Source organism: Eriocheir sinensis, chromosome 30, assembly GCF_024679095.1.
Source record: "Eriocheir sinensis breed Jianghai 21 chromosome 30, ASM2467909v1, whole genome shotgun sequence".
NCBI classification, from domain to species: Eukaryota; Metazoa; Arthropoda; class Malacostraca; order Decapoda; family Varunidae; genus Eriocheir; species Eriocheir sinensis.
In genome coordinates, this window is record NC_066538.1 from 13135684 (window position 1) to 13154337 (window position 18654).

Sequence of the window (18654 nt, forward strand, 5' to 3'; positions counted from 1 at the left end):
GTGAGCTGTTAACAAAATATGACAGGCGGCCTTGGCACACGAGGGTGAAAGGTGCAGAGGTTCCAGTAAAGTTATTAGTGTTGCTACATGTACCACTCCTTATCACTTTCTGTACTCATGGGGGAGGTTCTATACCTGTGATATAACTGAGTATTAGACTGTTGGTGAGTATATGTAGAGTTCAAGAGTATTCTGTGTTGTGACTAAAGAATAGTTAGCATCTTTGATTGCACTTTCTCTTTAGAAGTACAATTAGCAACCAGTTTTGATATGGAGAGCATAAAGTGTGTGTGTGTGTGTGTGTGTGTGTGTGTGTGTGTGTGTGTGTGTGTGTGTGTGTGTGTGTGTGTGTGTAAGAATCACTACCTGATCACATGCTGGACTCATGATCACCACCAAGTACCCTCATGGTGAGAGCCTTCAGAGCTCATTAGCTGATCTCAGAATACTACTAAGACCTTCATGTATCACACACACACACACGGCACAACGGCCCGGTAGCTCAGGGGTAGAGCATCTGGCTCACAACCAGAAGGACCGAGGTTCAATTCCCAGGCCGGATGAAGATAAGTTGGGTTTATCTTCTTTCACGTGTAGCCCCTGTTCACCTAGCAGTGAGTAGGTACGCGACGTCAAGCAAGGAGTTGTGACCTCATTGTCGCGATGTGTTGTGTGTGAGTGGTCTCAGTCCTACCCAAAGATCGGTACTACGAGCTCTGTGCTCTTCCGTTGGGGGACGGCTGGTTGTCTCGAGAGACCCGCAGCAGACCAAGAGGTGAATTACACACACACACACACACACATCCCCCTTGTTCAAGGGGATCACAAACCACTCCTTATAATCTTTTAGCCTAAACATAGCTTGAACCGAAGCCTGACTGGGCAGAAACGTCACAGATTCACCAGAACGTTGTGTGCGGGTGTGCGTGTGTGTGTGTGTGTAAAATTCACACAAGACCTGATCACATTCTGAATTCATAATTGCCAGCCAGTACACTCCCAGAAAGAGCTCTCCTTTATATATGGATACTGCTGGAACTATATATACCACATTTCCCAATCGCCCTTACTTAAGGGAGGACAGTAACTGCTGCTGTCTGCAAAAAACCTTTTGTGACCTGAGCATGACTCAAACTTCAACTCGCCAGGTAACAGGCAAAGGTGGTATCTACTGAGCTATAATATGGTGTGTTGGTGGGTGTGGGCATGGTATGTAGGTGTGTGTGTGTGTGTGTAAAAGTCAGCTGAGAAAGGTAATCCTGCTACAAAACAATTAATATGAAAGCTGTCTAAATCATCCTGCCATTCACAGTTAACTGCATCCATCCTCTTTAGTTTTAGTTTCACTTTTTCCTTCATAAAGTGGCTGATAATTTTTGGGCCAGATGTTATGCTCACTCCTCACAGCCATCTTGGGGAGTGTTTCTGAGGTCATCCACAGACAGCCCATGCCCCAGAATGATGGTTCTGGTCAAGGAAAGTAATTCAGGATCTGGGTTCCTGTCCCTGGTCAGCACCCACAGGTACTCTGCAAAGGAGGAAAGGAGGATGTTTAAAGTATTTTGTGGGGGTAGGGGGATGATAAAAATATGCATGTGTGTGTATTGATGAGGGAGAGATCCTGGAAGATTGGAAAAATAGTACAATAGTTCCAATTTATAAAGGAAAATGAGATGCTTTGGAGTGTGGAAAATATAGGGGTTAGATTATTGGAGCATGAAATGAAGTTGTTTGCAAGAGTGTTGGAGGATAGGCTGAGGAAACTGATAAAAGTGGATGGTCGGCAGTTTGGAGATAGTCCAGGAAGGTCGACAACAGATGCAAGTTTTGTTATGAAGCAAATACAAGAAAAATTCATTGAGAAGAAGAAACTGTACCATGTCTTCGTGGACCTGGAGAAGGCATTTGATCGAGTACCTAAGAGAGCGATTGAGTGGGCACTGAGAAGGCAAAAAGTACCGGAAAGGCTCGTGGCTGCTGTTATGTGTCTGTGTGTGGAGTCAAGGTCAAAGGTGAAAACAATGGCAGGAACATCGGAGGTTTTTGACATTAGAGTAGGAGTGCACCAGGGATCAGCTCAAGTCTGCTGTTCTTCTTCACAGTAATAGAGGAGGCTACTAAATTGGCAAGAGGGGATGGTCCATGGAAGTTGCCTCAAGCCAATGTCCTGGTGTTGACAGCAGAATCAATGGTAAAAGTGATTCATTTGTTCAGCAGATGGAAGGAGGAGATGAAGCAGAGGATATTGAAAATAAACATGGAAAAGATAAAGTTAATGGTGACTGGAAATAAAGAAAGAGAAAGGATTCAGATGGGAAGGTGGCCCTGTGGATATTGTGGGAGGGGAGTGGAGGCAAACTATATTGTGAACGGAGTGTAACAAGTGTCATCGGCGATGCTCAGGCCTTAGAAATTTGCAAAGGGTACAGGACTTTGTGTGTCTGAGGTGTGTGGGGGAAGATGAGGGTGGTGATGGCGATGGTAAAAATGGCTGGTTAGTGGTGGATGGAGGTGTGTTGGAGGAGGTACAACAATTTTGCTATTTGGGAGATGTGCTGGACTGTGAAGCAGGAGTGGAAAGAGCAGTGAGAGCAAGAGTGGCAGTTGCATGGAGAAGGAGGTGGGAAATGGCCAGTCTGTTAGTGAACTGCAGCATAAGATTAAGGAGCAGAGGAAATGGATACAAAGCCTGTGTGAGATCTGCTCTCTCATACAGAGCAGAAACATGGGCACTGATGAGCAGACTGATGGACATTTTACACAGCTGTCATCGCAGGATGCTGAGATACATGACAGGAGTGAGGTGGCAGGACGGGAAGTCTAGCAATGAAGTAGCCGAGATGTTTTGGGGTTTAGGACCTATCCGTTGAGTTGAGGAAGAGAAGACTAAGATGGTTTGGACATGCGAAAAGAGCAGGGGAGGGAGTGCTAAGGGAGGTGAAGGAGGTGAGAGTTGGGGGATGGCGGCCAGTAGGAAGGCCTAGGAAAAAGTGGAGTGGGTGTGTAATGGAGGATATGAATATATTGGGGATAGAGAAAAATATGGCACAAGATCGAGGGTTGTGGAGAACAGTCATCGCCCGTCCAACCCCATCTAAAATGGGAAAATATGGACGTTAAATGACAATGATGATGATGTTGATGATGTGTATGTATTTGCCTAGTTGTGATATATGAGAAAGGCACTATGCTCATACTGTCCCTTCTTTTTATCCACTATTATTTGATTTTGCCTTGAATTCATGAATCGTCTTTGCATGGACCACACCTTGCAGGCCTCCACCTGGAAAGCTGTTCTTAACCCAGTAGCTGCAGGGATGATGTTTCTTAAAGGCCCCTCTAAGCGAGAAAAATGAGAAAAAAAAACACTCACGCAAACCATTTCATAATATATATCAGCATATTTGTGATCAGTTTATGCATCATCTATTTTGGGGGGTTTATATCATGGCAAAAATTTGGCCCGGGTAAAGCCACAAATTTGACCCGCCACTGCTACCGGGTTAATATATCGACTACAGGCATCCTTTTTTATCGTCCTTCCATGGCCTCTTGAGTTTCTACTTTCCCATGTTATTTTATCTAATTTTGTCCGCTACTACCATCCCATTCAGCACCCTATACACATACACTGCAATCAGATCTCCTCTCTCCCTCCCCTGTTCCGATGTTGCAAATTCAACTTTTTTTTTTTTTTTTTTTTTTTTACAACAAAGGAGACAGCTCAAGGGCACACAAAAAAGGAAACAATAATAAAAAAAAGCCCGTTGCTCGCTGCTCCTAAAAAATAATCAAAAGAGGTGGCCGAAAGAGAGGTCAATTTCGGGAGGAGAGGTGTCCTGATACCCTTCTCTTGAAAGAGTTCATGTCGTAGGCAGGAGAAAATACAGATAACATAAGAATAAAGGAGGCAGAAGGCAAGAGGAGGCCAGGCCTGTGCCTAGGCAGCCCCAACCCTAAGCTCCCCTGTATCATATACCCCTACCTTTTATCTTTGACATTTTTTATATCTTTATTAATTTGAATGTGACACCACCCACTGACACACCACCCTATTCACCCACTTCACACTCCTCACCAACCAATTTTAAGCCTATGTTTTTGTTAATTCCCCTGTTGAGTTTGAATATGAAGTTTTCCTACCCTACTCCCTTACCTACAAAACTTCTCCTTTTCTCTCCCTTTAAAATGTCTTCAAATATCAAAACTCATATTATCACCTTCATCCATCCTTTCCTCCCTTTGCTTTCAGAAATGCAGTTTTTTTGTTTCTTTCCTTCATTCCTCGTGAGTCTCAACCCTCTCCTCAATTCATCATCTCTACCATCCTCCTCTTCTATTCTTACATATTCATTCTATATCTAGTCTATAGTAGGTTGAAGAAAACTGAGTATCAAGATGGTATCTCTAAATAACTATATATAATGAGGAAGACTTCAGGGGGCTTTTGTTGCTTACAACAAATAAAAATCCCAGTACCCTAAATATCGATTTTTGAATGCATTTTTGCCCTTGGACGGAGCAGAGAGCTCACTAAGACTAAATCCCCTCCCTCACGCACAGACCTACTTATGAGTGTCATTTTTAAAATAAATATTATGGAGGGTTTTGTTCTACACTCAGAATACTGCACTTCCCTACATTGAACTCCATCTGCCATTTATCCGGAAGGAAGAGTGTTCCAGAGTTTACCAGCTTGAGGGATGAAAGAGTGAAGATGCTGGTTAACTCTTGCATAAGGGGTTTGGACAGTATAGGGATGAGCATGAGTTGAAAGTCATGTGCAGCGGGGCCACGGGAGGGGGGGAGGCATGCAGTTAGCAAGTTCAGAAGAGCAGTCAGCGTGAAAATATCGATGGAAGATAGAAAGAGAAGCAACATCGCGACGGAATTTAAGAGGTAGAAAACTATCAGTAGGAGGAGGAGAGCTGATGAGACGAAGAGCCTAACGGCCGTACCATAAGGCAGCCTCCTCGACTATAGAAGCTCTTGGCCAATTTCTCATACCATAATCTTAGAGGGGCCCTCTCCGTAAGCGAAGGAAAGGTGTTGAGGGGCGAAATTTTTGGAATCTGGCAAGGGGTCGAGATAGGCACATCTTCGTGAGCCCCTTCGCTTATTTTATGCGTCAATTCTGCATTTCTCTCATTAATATAGTAATAAATGATCCAGGAATTATAATAAAACGTATTTGATCTAATATGAATCTGCAAAATTTTTTTTTAAATGATTTAAAGTTTTGTTTAAGACTTTAGGGTTGTATGACTTGTATCATGATTTTTAACCCTTGCCGAGTTGCCGTGTCAACACACCTCCTTGGTTAACTCAAGGAGCTAGGTATAGTCTGTTCAGAGCATGAAGTCCGTTCAGGGTGGAGCTGGTATCGTCGTTTACCTCTAGCCATTCTGTCAAATCAACCTTCGTACATGCGTCTCTCTCTTATTTCCCATCCATGTGCTATTTGAAAGCGATATTTTATATATTCTGTATATAGTAAAGGAAGCTACATAGTACAATGAGTGTTTAGGATTATAACAAGGATTTGTATAAATTCTATGACATGTGGCAGCGATTTTTTCCCACGTTGCCACGTTGTGGTGTTGGTAGTGGTGGTGGTGGTGGTGGTCGGTGTGTCCCCCTAGGTCCCTCCCCCGGGTCGAGAGGGAGAGAGAGAGATAAACAGGTGGGTTGTGGGTGGGTAGGCCGGGAGAGTGCTAATCTGATAATTGGCGGTCGAACTGGCAGTGCCGCACTCATGGGAATTCTGGAATCTGCCACACCTTGAACCGACTTCATGCTCCGAACAGACTATAGTCTTTTCCTATAGCTCCGATGGGGCTCGAGCACTTTTCTAACGGCTCCTTGCTTGACGGGATGGTAGCGAGGGGTAGGCGGTGGCTGAGCTGGTAGCGTACTGGGCCCACATTCACCGCGTGATGGACGACGCGGGTTCGAATCCCCACGCTACCACCTCGGATTTTTCAGTCACCTCCGAGTGGCTTAAAACTACCCACATGCTGTCCTGAAGACCACCCATCAACCCGGACTCTAGAGGAAGCCGTCCAAGCGAATCAAGAACGAGTTCCGGGGGGCAGCATGAGCCAATGCAAGATGGCGCCACTATAAACACTCGCCTGCGCCAGAACGGGCTGGGCCGACCATCAGGCCCCACCGGGAAGAAGCCTTGGGCCGACCATCAGGCCCCACCGGGAAGAAGCCTACCGGCGCAATAGGCCGCGACGTAAAAAAAAAAAAGAAAAAAAAAAGTGATAACGCCGGGCGCATTTGGACTCCCCGGCTGTGTGCGTGGAGAGAGGTGGAAACCAAAGGGTGCTGACGTCACTTCCCATCCCCAAGGCCTCCCGTCTCATAAGCCTCGTGGAAACACGGGCCGCGCAGGGATGCCAACCCTATCACTCACGCTATGTTCCCAATTATACCTATATTTGTCATTCAATCAACCATTTTCTTCGTGATTATACATTGAAAAATATGTATGATTACACTAATATATGTAAAATGCTTCAATTATCAATATTTCCGTGTAGAGATGTTTACAGAGGCTACCAACCCAACTCGGAAGCTCTAGCGGAGTCCTATTCATTCTTACACCGATGACTCCACTCTGCATTACTCAACTTCTTTTAACCTGAAGATTCAAAAGCACCTTTCCACTTCCGCAAGGGGCATTCTACTGATCTTCTTGCTCTCTTAATTAACTGACTCTTAGTCACCCTCTCTCAGCCGTTTCGGTGAAATTTTCTCTGTTGCGTTAGACATATCGAAAGCTTTTGATAGAGTCTGGCACAACTCTTTGCTTTCTAAACTGCTCTCTTTCGGATTCTATCCTTCTCTCTGTTCCTTTATCTCCAATTTCCTTTCCGGCCGTTCTATCTCTGTTGTGGTAGACGGTCATTGTTCTTCCCCTTAACCTATCAACAGTGATGTTCCACAGGGCTCTGTCCTATCACCCACTCTCTTCCTGTTATTCATCAATGATTTTCTTTCCATAACAAACTGTCCTGTTCACTCATACACTGACGACTCCACTCTGCATTATTCAACTTCTTTCAACAGGAGACCCTCTCAACAAAGATTACAAGACTCCAGACTGGAGGCTGCAGAACGCTTAAACTCAGACCTTGCTATCATTTCCGATTGGGGTAAAAGGAACCTTGTGTCCTTCAATGCCTCAAAAACCCAATTTCTCCACCTATCAACTCGACATAATCTTCCAAATACCTATCCCCTATTCTTCAACAACACTCAGCTGTCACTTTCTTCAACACGAAACATCATCGGTCTATCCTGAACTCAAAATCTTAACTGGAAACTTTACATCTCTTCTCTCACTAAATCAGCTTACTCGGGGTTGGGCGTTCTGTATCGTCTCCGCCAGTTCTTTTCCCCCGCACAATTGCACGTGACGTCATCATCAGCGATCAGCTGATCACATCTCAGCTGCCCCGCAAAGGCCCGCCATTTTGGGAGGCAAATATTTACCGCAAGAGAGCTCCTCAGCTTTTCCCCGCCATGTTACTGTGTTGGTGTTTGTGTTAGTGGCCCATCTATTACTGTGTGGGTGGGTGTTAGTGTCCATCTGTTACTGTGTGGGTGGGTGTGTTAGTGGCCCATCTATTACTCTGTGGGTGTGGGTGTCAGTGCCCCATCTATTACCGTGTGGGTTGGTGTGTTAGTGGCCCATCTATTACTGTGTGGGTGGGTGTTAGTGACCCATCTGTTACTGTGTGGGTGGGTGTGTTAGTGTCCATCTATTACTGTGTGGGAGTGGGTGTTAGTGTCCATCTATTACTGTGTGAGTGTGTGTGTTAGTGTCCATCTCTTACTGTGTGGGTGGGTGTGTTAGTGTCCATCTATTAATGTGTGGGTGTGGGTGTTAGTGTCCATCTATTACTGTGTGGGTGGGTGTGTTAGTGTCCATCTATTAATGTGTGGGTGTGGGTGTTAGTGTCCATCTATTACTGTGTGGGTGTAGGTGTTAGTGTCCATCTATTAATGTGTGGGTGTGGGTGTTAGTGTCCATCTATTACTGTGTGGGTGGGTGTGTTAGTGTCCATCTATTAATGTGTGGGAGTGGGTGTCAGTGTCCATCTATTACTGTGTGAGTGTGTGTGTTAGTGTCCATTTCTTACTGTGTGGGTGGGTGGGTTAGTGTCCATCTATTAATGTGTGGGTGTGGGTGTTAGTGTCCATCTATTAATGTGTAGGTGTGGGTGTTAGTGTCCATCTCTTACTGTGTGGGTGGGTGTGTTAGTGTCCATCTATTAATGTGTGGGTGTTTGTGTTAGTGTCCATCTATTACTGTGTGGGTGTGTGTGTTAGTGTCCATCTCTTACTGTGTGGGTGGGTGTGTTAGTGTCCATCTATTACTGTGTGGGTGTGGGTGTTAGTGTTCATCTATTACTGTGTGGGTGTGGGTGTTAGTGTCCATCTCTTACTGTGTGGGTGGGTGTGTTAGTGTCCATCTATTAATGTGTAGGTGTGGGTGTTAGTGTCCATCTCTTACTGTGTGGGTGGGTGTGTTAGTGTCCATCTATTAATGTGTGGGTGTTTGTGTTAGTGTCCATCTATTACTGTGTGGGTGTGTGTTAGTGTCCATCTCTTACTGTGTGGGTGGGTGTGTTAGTGTCCATCTATTACTGTGTGGGTGTGGGTGTTAGTGTCCATCTATTACTGTGTGGGTGTGGGTGTTAGTGTCCATCTCTTACTGTGTGGGTGGGTGTGTTAGTGGCCCATCTATTACTGTGTGGGTGTGGGTGTTAGTGTTCATCTATTACTGTGTGGGTGGGTGTTAGTGTCCATCTCTTACTGTGTGGGTGTGGGTGTTAGTGGCCCATCTATTACTGTGTGGGTGTGGGTGTTAGTGTCCATCTCTTACTGTGTGGGTGGGTGTGTTAGTGTCCATCTATTACTGTGTGGGTGTGGGTGTTAGTGTCCATCTATTACTGTGTGGGTGGGTGTGTTAGTGGCCCATCTATTACTGTGTGGGTGTGTGTGTTAGTGTCTATCTATTACTGTGTGGTGGGTGTGTCAGTGGCCCATCTATTACTGTGTGGGTGTGGGTGTTAGTGTCCATCTCTTACTGTGTGGGTGGGTGTTAGTGTCCATCTATTACTGTGTGGGTGTGGGTGTTAGTGTTCATCTATTACTGTGTGGGTGTGGGTGTTAGTGTCCATCTCTTACTGTGTGGGTGGGTGTGTTAGTGGCCCATCTATTACTTTGTGGGTGTGGGTGTTAGTGTATCCATTACTGTGTGGGTGGGTGGGTGTTAGTGTCCATCTATTACTGTGTGTGTTAGTGTCCGTCTATTATTGTGTGGGTGGGTGTGTTAGTGGCCCATCTATTGCTGTTACTGATAGGTGCTACACTGCCACTCGCGGTAGATAGACAGGGGCTGCCAAGTATAGGTCAGTGGGCTTTTTGCGAACCCCTTACGTTCTTATGTTCTTACTAAACACCGCCCGGGGATGCCCGGGGTTAAATTAGTCATATATTTATCGTTCTTATCATCAAATATATCTTAAAGTTTGATAATAAATGTATATACTGTATGTCCATCATCATTTGGCAGCCTAATGGATAGTTATATAACAAAGCCTAGCCTCACTGTCCAGATTATTTGCATATTCACTTAGATTGTGTCATGAAGACGGGAGGCACGGGCCAGCCATCATCAGGGGGCAGGGGCTCAGTTGATCGCTCTTGCCTCCCAAAATCCCATCCCATTCACACCCGACCTCTGCTGAGAGAAGGACGTGACCTCGCCCCGCTGCGCTCCACAACCTCGCTTGCCCGCGCTCCACACCTTGTCAGCCCTGTGTTTTCGTCGTGCTCTTGGGATTGCGTTTGCTTTCACGTGCGTTTGTGTGTTCTCGCTTGTGGACTTTGTGTGTTGCCTGTGATTTCCCGACACGTGTTTGGTGTGTGTTCGCTTATGGTTTCTGCCTGTGTGGGTGCCTGTGGTTGCCTCTGTGATTTGTGTTTCCGGTGTTTTTGCGTGTGATCTGGCTGTTTCCAGGTGTTCTGCGTGGGTTTCAGAGTGATTCAAGTGTGTTGTGTTTCCGGTGTTTTTGCGTGTGATTTGACTGCGTGGGTTTCAGAGTGTTTTGAGTGTGCTGTTTTGTTTCCGGTGTTTTTGCGTGTGATTGGCTGTTTTCGAGTGTTCTGCGTGGGTCTCAGAGTGTTTTGAGTGTGCTGTTGTGTTTCCGGTGTTTTTGCGAGTGACTTGAGGGTGTTTAGTCGTGCTTGTACTTGGGTTTCTGAGTGTTTCGTGTGTTGTTGTGTTCCCGAGTGTTTCACGCGTGATTTGGGTGTGTCGACAACTCACCCTTTGAATTCCCTGAGGATTCAATCTGCTCCTCCTCACTACACCCTCTTTAAATCCCCTAGAGGATTAACACTTCCTACACCCCTTTCCCTCACCTCACCTAAGCCCCCCCCACCCTCGCTCACCTCACATCCCTTTTGCTCCTCCTCATCCCCTATATAGAGGATTAGCCCTTCCTACTCCTCCCTCACCTCCACATATTTCTAAGCCCTCCCCCCCTCACTCACCTTACCTCACATCCTATTTACCCATCCCTTCACCCACCTTACCTCGCCTCTTTCTTAACCCTTCTTGTTCTCACACACCTCACTCACCTCACATCCCTTCCTACTCCTCCGCTCTCCCACCTCACCTATTTCCTAACCCTCCTTGATCTCACACACCTCACTCACCGCCTCTCTTTCCCCCTCTTTACTCACCTCACATCCCTTCCTACTCCTCCTCTCTCTCACTTTTCCTCCATTACTAAACTACCTCTCATACACCTCACCCCCTTTCCTAATCCCCTTCACTCTGTGTTTTTATCTCTTTCATTTCAGCTAAGATGGCGCCTAAAAAGTGCAGTACTTGTAACGGTAGCTTCTCAGCTCACTTTTTTACAGGGCGTTCTGCTGTCTGTCGACTGTCTCTCTCCAGGCAGCATCTCGAGACAAGACTGCAGGAGCATGAAGAGAAGATGGAAGAAGGCCAGAATAAAATAATAGAGCTTTCTCTCACCAGGCAGCATCTCGAGACCAGACTGCAGGAGCAAGAAGAGAAGATGAAAGCAGGTCAGAATAAAATAATAGAGCTTTCTCGCACTGTTGCCTCCTTGCAGGAATTCATCCAGGCTAACGTTGCTGTGGTGCCAAACCCTTCTCCAACCGCCCCCTTGCCCTCAGCGGTACCGTCGACACCAGCGGACAACACCACGCAACGGGAGGATGCTAGTGGCACCGCCCATGATGGCTTCACCGTCGTGAATGGAGGAGCCAAACCAGCCAGACAAGCGATTTATCCTGTTCATTGCTTCAACAGGTTTGCCATTCTGGAGGAGGAGGACGAGCAAGAGAGCACCTTCCTGGTGGGTGACTCCATGATTCGCCAGCAAGTCGTTGAGTTCTGCGGCAGAGTTTCTCGTCGAAGACGGAACTATTGCTATCCTGGTGCTGGGATCGACGATATAACTGCTGCTCTTGAGGAGATCTCCCCCCAGGCTACTAATGATTCACTGTTTGTTATTCACACAGGTACGAACGACATCACCACGACCCGGTCTGAGGAACTCCTGGAGAAGTACCGTAGGCTCATCCAGCAGTATAAGTCTAAATCCCCTAACATTTTGATTTCAGGAGTTCTACCACGGACCTGGGCGGAGAGCGACTTTTTCAGTAAGGCCTTCAGCCTAAACAACCGCTTACAGACTCTTTGTAGGGAGCTTGACGTGGAGTTCTTCAACGAATGGGACAATTTCTATGGACAAAGTGAGCTCTTCCACAGGGACGGATTGCACCTTTCTCCCATCGGGGCAGCCAGATTCGGAAGGCTCCTCAACGACGCAGTACGCGTCATCCGAGCAAAAAACGAGTCACGGCCACGTCCCTCCACCCCGCCCGTGTAAATAGACGCCGTGCATCGCAACAAACCCGTGACCGTGATCCCGCAAGTACCACCACCTCTATTACCAAGCCTCTAGAAAACTTAAAAATCCTTAGTTTCAATGCGCGTAGCCTAAGAAACAAATTTGATGAACTGAGATGTCTTGCTTTAACAGAAAAAATTGTCAAAATTGCTATAACCGAAACATTTATCGACACCACAAATATTGATTTAAGTTCCGAATACAACATAGATGGCTACAGACTCTTCAACAAAGATCGTGTAAACCGCAGAGGTGGTGGCGTGGCCCATTATGTCAAAAGCTATTTGCTACCCACTGACAAAACACCGGGAAACAGTAACGTTGAACATTTGTGCGTGCGAGTAAACATTGCAAAAGTCAATTTAAATATATCTGTCACCTACAGACCTCCCGGGCAATCACTCGATGACGACCTTGAAATGTACAGCGGCAGTCACTTAATAACAACGACTCACTGATATTAGGAGACTTTAACCTCCCCCATATCGACTGGGCGACACTGTCAGGTACAGAAGGCGAGTCACATAGAATGATCGAATTTCTAGAAGAAAATTATCTAAGCCAAATGGTTTCTGAGCCAACTCGACAAAATAATATACTCGACCTTGTTATAACGACCCAAGATAACCTCGTCAGTAGTGTCACGGTAGGAGAACATCTCGGTTCTTGCGATCATAAATTAGTGCGCGTCGACATTGGAGCTCAATCATCAGTGACTGAAAATAAAGTAAAGGTGCCCAATTTCAAAAGAGCTAACTTCGTAGAAATACGACAAAAACTAACAGAAATACAACTATCAGATGACGGCAACATAGAGGAAGCCTGGCTAAGCTTTAAAAATCACTTACTCACTCAGCAGAACACATTCGTCCCCTTGTGCGAGAAGCGAATTAACACTAATAAAAGCCCACCGTGGTTTAATAGCGAAATTAAACAATCAGTCAATGAGAGAAAATTGTTTTACAGGTTAAAGAAAGAACAAAGCACGCCCGAAAACATTAGACTTTATAATGATGCCAGGCGACGAGTAAAAAGACTAGAAGGTCAGGCAAAGCGTAGATATGAAGAAAATATTGCAGCCAACTGTAAAAATAATCCGAAATCTTTCTTCAGTTACATAAACAACAGAAAGGCGATCAAAAGTGGTATTGGACCTTTAACAAACAGAGACGGTGCACTAGTGACTGACAGCCAACACATTGCAAACCTCTTAAACAATTACTTTTCCTCGGTGTTTAATACTAACAGTCTTCCTCTCGCTACCAGCAACACCAGTACTATTGTAAATCTCGAGCATGCATTGCCTAATTTTGAAATAACAACCGATGAAGTCCTTAAAGCTCTCCATTCACTTAAAACAAATAAAAGTCCCGGACCCGACAAAGTATATCCTATACTGCTTAAAGAAACAAAGAGCGAAATACTCTCCTCCCTCACTACCGTATTCAATATGTCCTTGCGACAAGGCATCGTCCCTTCGGATTGGAAAAAGGCTAACGTGACACCGATTTTTAAGAAAGGAGACAAAAAAATACCAGGTAACTACCGACCCATTAGTCTAACTTCAATTGTAGGTAAGCTACTCGAGAGCATAATTAGAGACAAAATTGTGAGTTACCTCGAAAGCCACTCATTAATTGGGGATTCACAACATGGCTTCCGTAACAAAAGATCCTGCCTGTCAAACCTACTGACCTTTTATAACGATCTCTTCTCAATTTATGACGTAACCAAATCAGTGGACGTAGTCTATCTTGATTTCCAGAAAGCGTTTGATAAAGTCCCACATCATAAATTACTTTATGAATTAAAACAAATAGGCATTGACGGTCAAGTAAACCAATGGATCGCGAATTGGTTGAGCAACAGACAACAAAGAGTAGTGATTGACGGATTTAACTCAGAGTGGGCGCCGGTCACTAGTGGCGTCCCTCAGGGCTCGGTTCTTGGCCCAGTGCTCTTCATAATTTACATCAACGACGTGGATGTTGGACTCAATAATCGCATTAGTAAATTTGCAGACGACACAAAGATTGGTAACTCAGTTCTCACTGACGAAGACAGGCAAAGCCTCCAAGAGGATTTGCACAAAATTTCAGCTTGGTCGGATAAATGGGAGGTGCCCTTTAACGTAGACAAGTGCCAGGTCCTTCAAGTTGGAACAAAAAATAAGAAGTTCGATTAAGAAATACGCGGCGTTAAACTCACAAGTGTTCAATGCGTTAAGGACCTGGGGATCAAAATCGCATCAAACCTCAAATTCTCACATCAATGCATCGATGCAGCAAATAAAGCGAACAGAATGTTGGGCTTCATTAAAAGAAACTTTTTATTCAAAAATAAAGATGTAATACTTCCGCTCTACAATAGTTTAGTCAGACCCCACTTGGAATATGCGGTACAGTTTTGGTCTCCCCACCATGCAAAGGACATTGCTAAACTAGAAGGTGTTCAGCGTCGAGCAACATAAATGATCCCTTCCTTGCGCAACAAATCCTACGAAGAAAGGCTTTCCACCCTTAACATGTTCTCTCTTGAGAAACGTCGCCTCCGAGGAAAACTGATCGAATGTTTTAAAATACTTAATGGTTTCACGAATGTAGACAGAACAAAATTGTTTATGATCGATGACACTTTGCGAACGAGGAACAATGGCACAAAACTCAAATGTAGACAAGTAATTTCAGACTGCACCAAATTTTTCTTCACCAACGTTGTAGTGCGAGAATGGAATAAGCTCCCACCATCAGTGGTCCAGTGTAACACGATTGACTCCTTTAAAAACAAGCTCGACCGTCACTTCCTTGAACTTAATATTAACTAGAGTAGAAAAGCAACGTTTTGGAGCCATCTGATTAATGTAAAATCACTTAGGTTTAAGGACAGACCACCTAGTCTGGACCATGGGATCTGTGTGGTCTGATTTTCTATGTAAATCTATGTAAAATGGCTGACCGTTGTTTTTCTTAAAACAAAAGCGAAGCGGTGTGGCGTCAGTGCAAACCCTCTATACAGGGCCTTGTCCGCCCTCGTATGGAGTATGCATCTCACGTGTGTGTGTATGTGGGGGGGGGCTCCACTAACGCAGCTCTCTTGGACAGGGTGGAGTCTAACAATTGTTTGGCATGCAGACGTTGTTCGTACCTATGCCGAACACATAATTTTTCGTGGCATCAGCGGATACCTCATCAGGCGCAACAGAGAGAGAGAGAGAGAGAGAGAGAGAGAGAGAGAGAGAGAGAGAGAGAGAGAGAGAGAGAGAGAGAGAGAGAGAGAGAGAGAGAGAGAGAGAGAGAGAGAGAGAGAGAGAGAGAGAGAGAGAGAGAGAGAGAGAGAGAGAGAGAGAGAGAGAGTTATTTCTACTTACGTATATTGAAGAAGCCAAACTCCTGGCAGTTGAACACGATAGCAGCGTCATCATAGTCTACGTTAAGGACCCGGTAGTTTTCACTCTCGAGACGAAGAGATGCCTGGAAGTGCGGAACTGTGTGGAGGTGAAAAGAGTAAAAGGAAAAGAAAGAAAAAGAGGGGTTGGTATAGCATGGGACAGCACTGGGACCCTATGCTTTGCTACCTCGTTCATTATTGTAGTAATTTAAGAAACCACCTAAATCTGCCTATCTCGGTCTTCTTTTCCTCGCACCTGCACATTCCTTACACAACCTCAATGTGGCGTTTTCTGACACTGCTTCCAAGTTGGTTCCGGAGGGTAATATATTTTCAGTACCTTCTTAGAATGAATACAGCTTTTTCCTTTTATGTGTGTGATGGGGTAATATTAGCTGGCGCCTCAGCTTTTCGCAAGAGACATTCTTTCTTTTTCTGGGTAACCGGGGGGATTAATCCTCCAGGGGTCCAGCTGGGACCCTGCCCTTTGGTGAGCAGTCAGTCCAGCCCCTGATGTGGGCTGGTTGGGGGAGGGTTTTGCACCCCCTCCTAATGTGAAAAAAAAATAACATTTACCTCACCCAGAACTAAATGAAAAGCAGAGGTCGGGGTCGTAGCGCAAGCGGGCTCGCGCCCCGCCCGGTGCCACAAGCTGAGATTTTTCAGCCATCGCCGAGTGGTCTAAGACTACCCACATGCTGCTCAGAATACCATCTATCACCCCGGACTCTAGATTCTAGGATCAAAGATGAACTAAAGGGCCCCCTAGCCCCTTTCTTTGTTTTGGGGGTGGCCGGGGTGGTGCAGGGGCTGCGCCCATTCGTAGAACCGGGCCCGGGGTTAACCTTCATTGTCTTGGGCGACTTCAGTGCTACTACGGCACTGACAGGGTTGGCTACGAGCTATGTGTTGGTGCCCATGACTCTGGTACCAGGAACATGAACAGCTCTCTTCTCTTGAATTTTGCAAGATCCAGGAGGTTGAGAATTGCGGGTTCCTGGTACCAGAAACCAAAGCTGCACCGCTGGACTTGGTATAGCGATGCCGGAGGGGTAGCTAAGGAGATTGACCACATCCTCGTAAGTACTGGTTGGAGATTCTTCAAAACTGTAAGGTTTACCGGAGTGCTGAGTTCTTTGCAACTGACCATAGGCCTGCTGTTGCAACACTCAAGCTTCATGTCAGGTCGAAAAGAATCTCGAGATGCAACAATACTGTGTTCCATCTCGAGAGGCTGAGGGACCTGGCTTGTGCTCAGGAGTATGCAGTGACAGTCTCAGATCGGTCCGATGTGCTCAGCGCCCTTGACGACCCTATAGAACTGTGGGATACCTTCAAGCGTAAGACTCTTCAAGCTACCAAGGAGTGCATTAATTGGAGAGAACCCGAGATCTAGGAGTGGATTTGCCTCGGCGGAGACGCTGAAGAATGTTGAGGAGAGTCGCGCTGTTTGACTTGCTCGGAATTGGGACCAATACAGGGCTCTGTAGCGTATGACTAGAGCTCTCCTGAGGAGAGACAAGGAGAGGTATGTCAGGGGTCTTTCTGAGGAAGTCGAGGGTCATTTAAATGCGAATGACTTCCGACCTAGTTACCGAGCCTTGGAGAAGCTCCGCTCCAAGTCTCCGTCTCAGGTGAGCGCTATCCGAACAGCTGATGGCTGCCTCGTGTCGGGCATGGATGAGCAGAGGGCTCGTTAGGCGAGCACTTTGAGCAGTTGTACACGGCGGACCCTCCACGTGGGCAGCTTCCAGTGGCTGGGTTGCAAGTGGCGGATGCTGATCCACCCATCGGCGAAAGTCCACCCTCTCTTGCCGTGGTCAGAGAGAGTGTGGTAAAGTTGAGGAGTGGAAAGGCACCTGGCATCTGTAACATCAGTGCGGAGCTGCTCAAAGCTGGAGTTGAGTCCATGATCCGCGGGTTGCATGCGATCTTGAGTGCCGTATGGCAGTCTGGTACCATCCCTCCTGACTGGAAGAGGGGGCTGGTCATCCCTATCTGGAAGGGGAAAGGGGACCGCCGAGACTGCAACAACTACCGTGGTATTACTCTGCTTAGTGTGCCAGGCAAAATGCTTGCCCACCTTTTGCTGATATGAATTCACAGCCAGCTGCTGAAGCTGCAGAGACCTGAACAGTCTGGGTTCACGCCTGGTAAGTCAACAACTGACCGTATCCTAGCGCTTCGCGTACTGGTGGAGCGCCGACGTGAGTTTCGACAGGGGATGCTTGCAACCTATGTCTGTCTCAAGAAGGCGTATGACTCAGTGCTTCGCGAGGCAATCTGGGATCTCCTGCTACTCCGTGGGATTCCTGCAAGGACTATTGGTTTGCTGACTGGTCTAGGACTGAGAGTGCTGTGAAGTGTAGCGGGGGCTTGTCCAGTTTCTTTCCTGTGAATGTAGGAGTGAGGCAGGGCTGCGTCCTTGCCCCATCGCTTTTCAACACATGTTTGGACTGACTACTAGGCAGAGTTGTGGACCAGAGTCATTGTGGAGCATCCATTGGCAATACCAGGATCACCGACCTTGTTTTTGCCGATGATGCAGTAATCCTGACAGAGTCGCTGGAGATTTTGGTGATGGCTCTTTAGGCACTGCACGAGGGGGCTTCTTCAAAGAGCGAGAGTGGACAAGGCAATGAGAACATGACAAAGTAATGCTTTGGGACACAATGATACTACTACTACTACTACTACTACTACTACTACTACTACTACTACTACTACTACTACTACTACTACTACTACTACTACTACTACTACTACTACTACTACTGCTACTGTTGATGCTGGTACTACTACTACTACTACTACTACTACTACTACTGCTACTGTTGATGCTACTACTACTACTACTACTACTACTACTACTACTACTACAGATGCTGCTGCTGCTGCTGCTATTGCTGTTAGTACTTAATATGTGAGCGTAACTTTATACGTACAGAATCCCGGGCTCTGGTAGAAGATGCCTCTATCTCTTGCCGGGTCAACACCAGTCAAATATCCAGAGAAGCTCCTAGTGCCTCCAGTCAGCCTGAGAAAAAACAGTATGTGGGCTATGAGAGAGAGAGAGAGAGAGAGAGAGAGAGAGAGAGAGAGAGAGAGAGAGAGAGAGAGAGAGAGAGAGAGAGAGAGAGAGAGAGAGAGAGAGAGAGAGAGAGAGAGAGAGAGAGAGAGAGAGAGAGAGAGAGAGAGAGAGAGAGAGAGAGAGAGAGAGAGAGAGAGAGAGAGAGAGAGAGAGAGAGAGAGAGAGAGAGAGAGAGAGAGAGAGAGAGAGAGAGAGAGAGAGAGAGAG

General features: G+C 46.2%; 1 long non-coding RNA gene across 1 annotated transcript; it reads right to left on the bottom strand.

Moving 5' to 3' along the window:
- Nucleotides 1-284: 284 nt before the first annotated feature.
- LOC127005578 (uncharacterized) lies at nt 285-18395 on the bottom strand. The gene is made up of 3 exons (XR_007758724.1): nt 18302-18395; nt 15337-15453; nt 285-1528 (listed from the first exon to the last, which is right to left on the bottom strand). It is a non-coding gene; the product is annotated as an uncharacterized LOC127005578 (long non-coding RNA).
- Nucleotides 18396-18654: the final 259 nt, after the last annotated feature.